The following is an 8,960-nucleotide window of genomic DNA, read 5'->3' as shown; positions in this document are numbered from 1 at the left end:
CTTATTTGTGTCTTCCCTGTTTTACCTTTTCTGGGCAATTTTTATTCTACTGCCATTCGTTTCCAGAGAAGGCAATGGCACCCCACTCCAGTAGTCTTGCCTGGAAAATCCCATGGACGGAGGAGCCTGGTGTGCTGCAGTCCATGGGGTCGCTAAGAGTCGACACAACTGAGCGACTTCCCTTTCACTTTTCACTTTCATGCATTGGAGAAGGAAATGGCAACCACTCCAGTGTTCTTGCCTGGAGAATCCCAGGGATGGGGGAGCCTGGTGGGCGTCTGTCTATGGGGTCGCACAGAGTTGGACATGACTGAAGCAACTTAGCAGCAGCAACCATTCGTTTCTCCTCTACATGGGTCTGCCCTGAAAGACAACTATGGTGCCTGTTTTGAGAATTCTAGACTAGAGGATAAACTGCTCCAGATCCTTCAGATTTTATTATGTTCCAGCAGCCCCTTCGTGGGCTGTGTGTGTGTGCTACGTCGATTCAGTCGTGGCCGACTCTGAGTGGCCCCATGGACTCCAGCCTCCTCTGTTCAGGGATTCTCCAGGCAAGAATACTGGAGTTGCCATGCCCTCCTCCAGGGGATCTTCCCGACCCAGGGACTGAACCCGCATCTCTTAGTCTCCTGCATTGGCAGGCAGGTTCTTTACCACTAGCACCACCTGGGAAGCCCTCCCCCAAGCCCTACCAGCAATAATTATTGACTCTGTTGGAGTTTCCTGTTCTGAAGTCCATCAGGTGCCCTCATGCTCCCTCTGCTTACGCCTGTGCAGATGATGTAGGAGCTGTGGCAGCTGGTGGTTTATCCTCAGCCACTTTGTTGGTTGCGGCTACAACCTGTCATGTCATGCGGTAACCAGCCTCCAAAATGGCCTCAACATTTCCTCTGCTGCTTGTACGTTCATTTTGCTCCTCACATCAGGAGGCAGAGACTACGATTCCTCCTTTGGAGTATGGGATGGGCCAGTGATTGATTTGGCCAATAGAACGTGGAGAAGGTGACATGTGGGGCAGCTCTTGGACCCCAGCCACTGGGTGGAAGGGCCAAGCCACAAGGAGAGGCCGTGGGCAAAGGGGAACTGAAGTGCCCAGAATAGCAGTTCCAGCTCCCAGGCAGCAACAATATGAGAGCGACCTTGAATATTCTGTTTCAGTTGAGTCCCCAGATGACTGCAGCCCCCAGCTACCAGAGTTGTTTTAAGATACAAAGCATTTTCAGTTTTTAAAAAATTTATTTCAAGTTTTTAAACATTTATTTATAATTGAAGGATAATTGCTTTACAATATTGGGCTGGTTTCTGCCATACATCAACATGAGTCAGCCATACGTCCCTATGAATCATGCATATATCCCCTCCCTCTTGAACCTTCTTCCCACCTCCTACCCCAACCCACCCCTCTAGGTTGTCACAGAGCCCCGGTTTGAGTCCCCTGAGTCTTACAGCAAACTCCCTCTGGCTATGTATTTCACATATGGTGGTGTTTATGTTTCTATGCTACTCTCTCCATTCATCCCATCCTCTCCCCACCCCATCCCAGACCCCGTGTCCATAAGGCTGTTCTCTTTGTCTGCATCTCCACTGCTGCCTGCAAATAGGTTTGTCTGCACCATCTTTAGAGATTCCACATATATGCATTAAGATACAATAATTTAATTAAAAATTAATTTTTAATTTTTTTATTTTTATTTTTGGCGGTGCTGGGTGGTCATTGGTGCGTGTGGGTTTTCTTCCTAGTAATAGCCAGTAGGGGCTACTTTCTAGTTTCCAGGCACAGGCTTCTCATTTCGGTGGCCCCTCTTGCAGAAATAGAACTAAAAAAATTACTTTTATTGTATATGTAGTCTATGGTTTTCAGTTTGGTTATCTAGTTGCTCTGTCTGCTTTTATGCAGGAATATGGAGATCCCAAAACAATGTCCAGTAACATCCTTTGCCAAAATTTTCCCAGAATCCACTCTGACATAAGATTATAAGGTTCTACTAGGACAGACCTCAGTCAAGACCTATGAAACCACCAGGGAGTATAATTCAGAACCGGAACAGAATGTAGGGAATTTATAGCTTCCGCCTATGAACTTTGGTCTTTTAATCAGCCCTGTGTGAAAATAGACTCTCTTATCCTCATTTATGCCCCCCACCTCTTGGCAGTTCACAGTGAAACATCCATGAATTTGATATGATTTGAGGGCTCTAGTTCCCTGACCAGGGATTGAACCTGGGTTCCCTGCATTGGGAGCACTGAGTCTTAGCCACTGGACCACCAGGGAGTCCTGAAAACTTACATTCTTTAGATAGTTGTTCACTGGTCTTTCTACTGTTCCTTGAGCATGCTCCTTGGGAGGTGCCCACCTCACTTTCAGCTGCCTATACAACCTTCAGCACATTCTCTGAAGAGTCCTGCTAAGTACCATTATATTCACTTCATTACATATTTAGGGATGGCAGAAAGTTCCTTGGAAATTGGCTTCTCTGGATGCTATACAACTAGTCTTTCTTTTAATCCAATTCTGACTTCAGGGTCACCAGCATTAAAATAAAAATGTGGCAGGCAGTTGGGAGGAGTAATAAAGTACTGGATTTAAGTTATTTTCAATTAAAAATGCAAGATCCTTAGGGTGGTACTTTAACATTTCCAGTCACCACAGAATTCTGAAAGGGGATATTGTGCTATATTAGTAGGAATTTTGGATCTTTGTGTGTATAAGAGAGGGCTTCCCAGGTGGCTCAGTGGTAAACAATCTCTTTGCCAATGCAGGAGACACAGGAGACGTGAGTTCGATCCCTGGGTTGGGAAGATACCCTGGTGGAGGAAATGGCAACCCACTCTAGTATTCTTGCCTGGGAAATCCATGGACAGAGGAGCCTGGTGGGCTGCAGTTCTTAGGGTCGCAAAGAGTCGGAGATGAGTGAGCAATCAAGCATGTGTTCCCATGTATTTGGGGGTAGGGAGATGAGTGGAAAAGGGGATGAGTGGTGGAGATTGTTAAAAGATGAAAACAGTGAGAAAAAAAGCCCATCTTCTCAACACCAACAATTTAGGCAAGTCTAGTATTTTAGTAGATTCTTTATGTACAAGCCAAGATGCGTAGAGTCACCAGCATTAACAGGAAACGTTCTAACCACTTCTTGACTCTCCTTTTCCCATCCTTGGGTCTGCTGGGATCTGCCAGTGGGTGGAAGACATTGTCATTGTTTATAATGCTCATATAAGCCTGCATGGATGTGAATGACATATATTTAGAAAGCAAAATAAAGCTTTAGGAAGATCTTCAATTTAATGGAAACTAGTCTAGTCATTTGGGAACCACAAGAGCTTTTTAGGGCAAATCTGCTTCTGCAAGCTGGAGGAAGTGTGGGTGGACTGAAGTCCCGGTCACACCTTGTGATGTCAGTCACCCCCAGCCTGAAGTTGATTGGCTGTGAAGAGCTGAAGCAGTGTTTAAATTCCTGCACCATCAGAGAAGTGTTCAGAACCTCAACCCAAGAGAGGCTTCATTGTTACAGATTTCCTCTTCAAGAACTTCAGCCTGATTGTTGAGCCTTTGGGGGAAAAGTCTTTGTTAATTGAAGAGGGTAAGATATTTTCATTCCTAAATTCTAAAAAATAACTTCTGCTGTGTTGTTTGGAAAATATTAATATATGTACACGTTTGAGAAGCGTTATGCCATACAGAGAAAGATGGGGAGAACTGTGCCTTGGGTAAAAACGATTTCATTTGTACCTTTGCTGTTTATGCCAGTAAACAGCGGTATTAAAATGACATGTTGTCAATAGACAGGTGATTTTCTCAGTAACACTTTAATTAGATCTCTGCATGGTACTTCTGAAAGGGAGTTTATTTATCAAGAGGCAGATGGAAGGTCATTTTGAAGTTTGGCTTTAATTAGCAAAACAAATAAAGCTTTTACATTTAGGTTTTATGGGTATAGGTATGTTCATGGCCCACAAGACATAAAAGAATCTAAACTAGACTGGCAGAACTTTCAAAATATGGTCTTTTAAATTCAAAATCATATGATGGTATTCATCCAATAATATTCCTATGAATTGAGTAGCTGAAAGGAGATGCTAAGACCACTGAAATAAACCAAGGGTGTGTTACTTACACTACTTTTCTGGTGTTTAGCTGGATATTCATGTAAGCGTGATGTCTTACACACTATCTGAGTTCAGTAAATGTTCTTCTGTTGTTTAGCTGTGTATTCATGTTAAGATGATATCTTACACACCATCAGAGTTCAATAAATGTAGAATATAACTATCTTTTAAAAACCTTTCTTAGTGTAGAGCACAGCAGTATACTCCTGTCCATCTGTACTTAAAACATTTTTTTGCATTTATCCCTTTTTTCATCTTTATCAGAAGTGTCTGTCTTCCATAACAGACAGTGGGAGCTGTGGTCAGGCAATGCTTTTCTGCATGATGTCTTGAAGATCCCATGTGTAATAGCAACACATCAAGGACTTGTCTTCTTCGGGAGTGATAGTGTCTGCTGACCCAGACTTTATGTTTAACTGAGGGCCAAGTAGACTATGCTATTGGGTTGGCCAAAAATGTCATTTGGGTTTTCCCATGGGTTGTTATGAAAAACTGGAATGAACTTTTTGGCCAACCCAATACTTTGTTCTGGTTGGTTAAAATAAGTAAACAACCAAACAATTTTCTAATGGACATTTATCTGTTAGAACCTCCCCCCTCTTCCTGAATGGTAATGTGAACCAATGTGTCTCAGATGCTAAGAGGCCTTTCACATTTATATTTAATTTGGCAACACCTAGGAGTTATTGTACTGTGGTTGAAAGCATCTAACAAAGGGATGCTTATAGCTGACCTCAAGACAATTACAGTTGGAATGACTGGAATTTTTATTGATTTACTTGGTTGGTTTTCTGAATTTCTAATAGAATCCATGTCCTGGTCAAAATGCACTTTATTTTAAAAAAGTAGTAACAAATCAAATTCTAGCTAATAGGGGTTCTGATTAGTTGGGTTCTGGGTAATTTTGCTTTTGTAAAACCAGCTTGACACACTGCTGTATACTCGAGTATCTAGAACAGTGCCTAGCTCATAGAACGTTCTCAATAGATATTTATTGACTGCTAATAAGTGGGTATATTGTTCATTAGTCTTATTAAGGAAGACAACATTAATCCAAACATAAGGAAAGTAAGTATGATATAGTGAGCCTATAATTTTTCAAGTTTTGATTTCCTTCCTTCGGCCTATCTCTTTCATTTTAGTTTACATAAAAGAAAATATATACACATGAATATTAACTTTGAGGAAATTCTAGAAATTCTGCACTACTTGAGGGTGGCCAGAGAGGAAAGAGATTGAAATACCCTTCTCCAGATCCAGAATATCTTCAGGAGTTGGATCTTCTCAACTCTGGGGAAAAAACTGGTAAAGTTAAAAGCCTCTAAAACACACACTTCCAAACAGGTGAAACTCAAATTGAGGTTGTCAGTTCAGTTGCTCAGTCATGTCCGACTCTTTGCAACCCCATGGACTGCAGCACACCAGGCTTCCCTGTCCATCACCAATTCCCAGAGTTACTCAAACTCATGTCCATAGAGTCAGTGATGCCATTAAACCATCTCATCCTCTGTTGTCCCCTTCTCTTCCTGCCTTCAATCTTTTCCAGCATCAGGGTCTTTCCCAATGAGTCAGTTCTTCACATCAGGTGGCCAAGGAATTGGAGTTTCAGCTTCAGCATCAGTCCTTCCAATAAATATTCAGGACTGATTTCCTTCAGGATAACTGGTTGGATCTCCTTGCAGTCCAAGGGACTCTCAAGAGTCTTCTTCAACACCACAGTTCAAAAACATCAATTCTTCAGAGCTCAGATTTATAATCCAACTCCTTATAATCCAACTCTCACATCCATACATGACTACCGGAAAATCCATACCTTTGACTAGATGGACATTTGTTGGCAAAGTAATATCTTTGCTTTTTACTATGTTGTCTAGTTGGTCATAGTTTTTCTTCCAAGGAGCAAGCGTCTTTTAATTTCATGGCTGCAGTCACCATCTGCAGTGATTTTGGAGCCCCCCAAAATAAAGTCTGTCACTGTTTCCATTGATTCCCCATCTATTTACCATGGAGTGATGGGACCAGATGCCATGATCTTAGTTTTCTGAATGTTGAGTTTTAAGCCAACTTTTTCACTCTCCTCTTTCACTTTCATTAAGAGGCTTTTTAGTTCTTCGCTTTCTGCCATAAATGTGGTGTCATCTGCATATCTGAGGTTATTGATATTTCTCCCAGCAATCTTGAGGTTATGGATTTCCTTTTATTATGTGTTCTCATTGTAGAATGACGGCAGGTGCAATGTAAAAGTGACACTTACCAATCACTGAAGAAGAACTTGGGGTTCTGGATTCATCTCTCACGCTAGTAGATTTTTTGTTCATTTATTACCCAGAGTAGGGCTACTGCATATCTGCTTCTACATTTTTGATGTGGTTGGTTGAAAAGTTTATAAGAGTTTGGAGCTCTCATCTGGAATATACTTCACACAAGTATAATTATTTTTATCAAAAACACTCATTGAAAACCTAGCATAGGGCTTAAAGCTCTGACTTTAATGCTTGATAGCAGACTATATTCTACAGGAGGCAGCATCAGCTCTCTCAGGACCCCAGGGTGTATTTTATTTTAGTTTACCAGACTTCCACTTGGAAAATTGTGACTTTGAGTCAGGGTGCTAAATGGTATTTCTAGAAGCATGAGCAAATTGCTGCATCTTCCTTGCATTTCATAATATTCCATCCCTGCAAAACTGAACACTAGAAGCACGCCCGTCCTTCGTGAGACACACAACATTCATTAGTGTTAGAGTACTGCTTCATTGTTTTGTTATTCAGATTAGAGAGAAGCCAAAGAAAATACAAGAGAAGAACTCAATATTTGTTGGCCTTTTATCAAGACTGGAATATTTACTGGTTTTCAGAGTACCATGAAGTTATTACTATATTCAGATTTCACTTTGAAAATTAAAATGGTGAGCCATTAGACCTATGAAGCCAACACCATTGGCATACAGTTATTTTGATAGTATTGTATTCAGCAGAAACTTTCCTTATGAAATGAACCTAAGGGACTTCCCTGGTGGTCCAGTGGTTAAGACTTTGCCTTCCAGTGCATCAGGTGAGGGTTCGATCCCTGGTTGGGGAGTTAAGATCCCACATGCCTTGGGGTCAGAAACACCAAACATAAAGAAAAAAAACAAAAAACAGAAGCAGTATTGTAACAAATTCAATAAAGACTTTTTTTTTTTTAAAGAAATGAATCTAAGAACTTAAAAGATGTTTTGATTGTGGTAACTAAAGTGTAAGGGAGGAAAATTTTTCCTCTACTTTCTTAGGGTCTCTGACTGGGCCTAAAAATTAAACTGGCAGAAGACAGAATAGCAGGAGAAGAGCCTACATGTTTTATTAAAATTTCCACATGTACACGGGTGCCTTCCCAAGAGAATGAGGACCTGAAGTGACTGCAACAGAAGCTTTTACAACTTTTAGGCAAAGAAACAATACATTTGTGAAGAACTGACAAGACCTAGGGGATCTGAGCTAGGGCCAGTAGCTTGTGGAGAAGTCCCCAGGAAGGTCGGGTTAGGTTAACAAGGTCTGTTTGTACAGAATTCCCTCAGCCTTGCCTCCATCCCTGCTAAAGAGACTGTCTTCCCTCCCCCCGGGACAGGGGGCAGCTTTCACATGGGATTTATCTCCTGCTTCCAGGTAGGAAAAGGAGGATCAGAGCACCCTTCTGGCATCTGCTTTTTCTTAAGTGCCTCCAGCTCAACAGAATTTTTGTGTCAGAGGCATATTTTGGGATGAGATATTCTGGTTTCCTTTGAAAGTTGGATTAGGCTTGTTTTAGGGGCAGCTGAGCATTTTCAGATTGTTGATATTAGGTGAAAGATTTGAAAAAGGAATCAAAATATTATTAAAGCAAATGGACTGATACGAAGTGTGCTGAATTAGGATGAAGAAAATAACACAAAGCGTAGTGATGTTGACGCGGAATATGCTCAGGATGAGGGATGAGTGACCCTGTTGGACCATTTGGGTGTAGAATTGTAGAAATGAGGCAGGCACCTTCTCAGTCTCCTTATCTTAGGATTTCTATTGTTTTCCTGAATAAATTTAAACAATATGACTAGATGACTTCTTGAGCCCAGTGTTTCAGACGTTATTCAGTGTATTCAGTCATTATTGAGCAAGGTACAATTATTTCTGGGATCAGAGGTTGAAGTCACTTTGGAGCACTTTTAAAAACAAACCCATGCTTGTTTCCACCCTCAGCGGACAGATTTATTATCCTGTGGTGCAATTTGTGCACTGGTATTGCTGGTGGTAAAGAATCCGCTTGCCAATGCAGGAGATGCAAGAGATATGGGTTCCATCCCTGGGCTGGGAAGATCTCCTGGAGGAGGAAATGGCAACCCACTCTCTACCTGGAAAATTCCATGGACATGACTGAATGACTGTCTGATTTCTTTAAATCTCCCCAGGTGATACTTACATACAGCCAAGCCTGGGGATCTTTGTCTCATATAATTTTTGGTTTTGGTCTTGGCTGTGTGGCATGTGGGATCTTAGTTCCCTGATTAGGGTTCGAACCTGCACCTCTTGCATTGGAAGTACAAAGTCTTAACCATTGGACTTTTAGGGAAGTCCCTAGCTTAGATCTTTTGTCACCAGCATAGTATATTTTAACATTTAAAGACACAAATCAGTAGAAGTAAAGTCTCAAATCAGCCTGCAGGACTTTCCAAACAATGTTTGGACATCCATCTGTTAGGACAGCCCCAGGGCTCATGAGTGCCAGGCAAATTATTTTCCTTTTAAATCACTTCAATAACTTTTTACATTAGCATTGAGGACATTTATTTTTAGATATAGAACAAATTGCTTTTCAAACCACCAGTTCTTGAGGTGTGAAATGAA

The 8,960-nt window shown here is 41.4% G+C and overlaps 1 protein-coding gene across 1 annotated transcript in view; it reads left to right on the top strand.

The window, feature by feature from the left end:
- Positions 1-3,473: 3,473 nt before the first annotated feature.
- The window catches only part of DMP1 (dentin matrix acidic phosphoprotein 1), a 16,686-nt gene continuing 11,199 nt past the window's right edge, over positions 3,474-8,960 (top strand). Inside the window, exon 1 of the mRNA XM_010847789.1 lies at positions 3,474-3,578. The gene's annotated coding sequence lies outside the window, so the exon portion shown is untranslated. The remainder of the gene's footprint in view (positions 3,579-8,960) is intronic.

Source organism: Bison bison, unplaced genomic scaffold, assembly GCF_000754665.1.
Source record: "Bison bison bison isolate TAMUID 2011002044 unplaced genomic scaffold, Bison_UMD1.0 scf7180017864255, whole genome shotgun sequence".
NCBI lineage: Eukaryota > Metazoa > Chordata > Mammalia > Artiodactyla > Bovidae > Bison > Bison bison.
The sequence above is the reverse complement of the archived record's forward strand: the minus strand, read 5'-3'. Positions and strand labels throughout refer to the sequence as shown.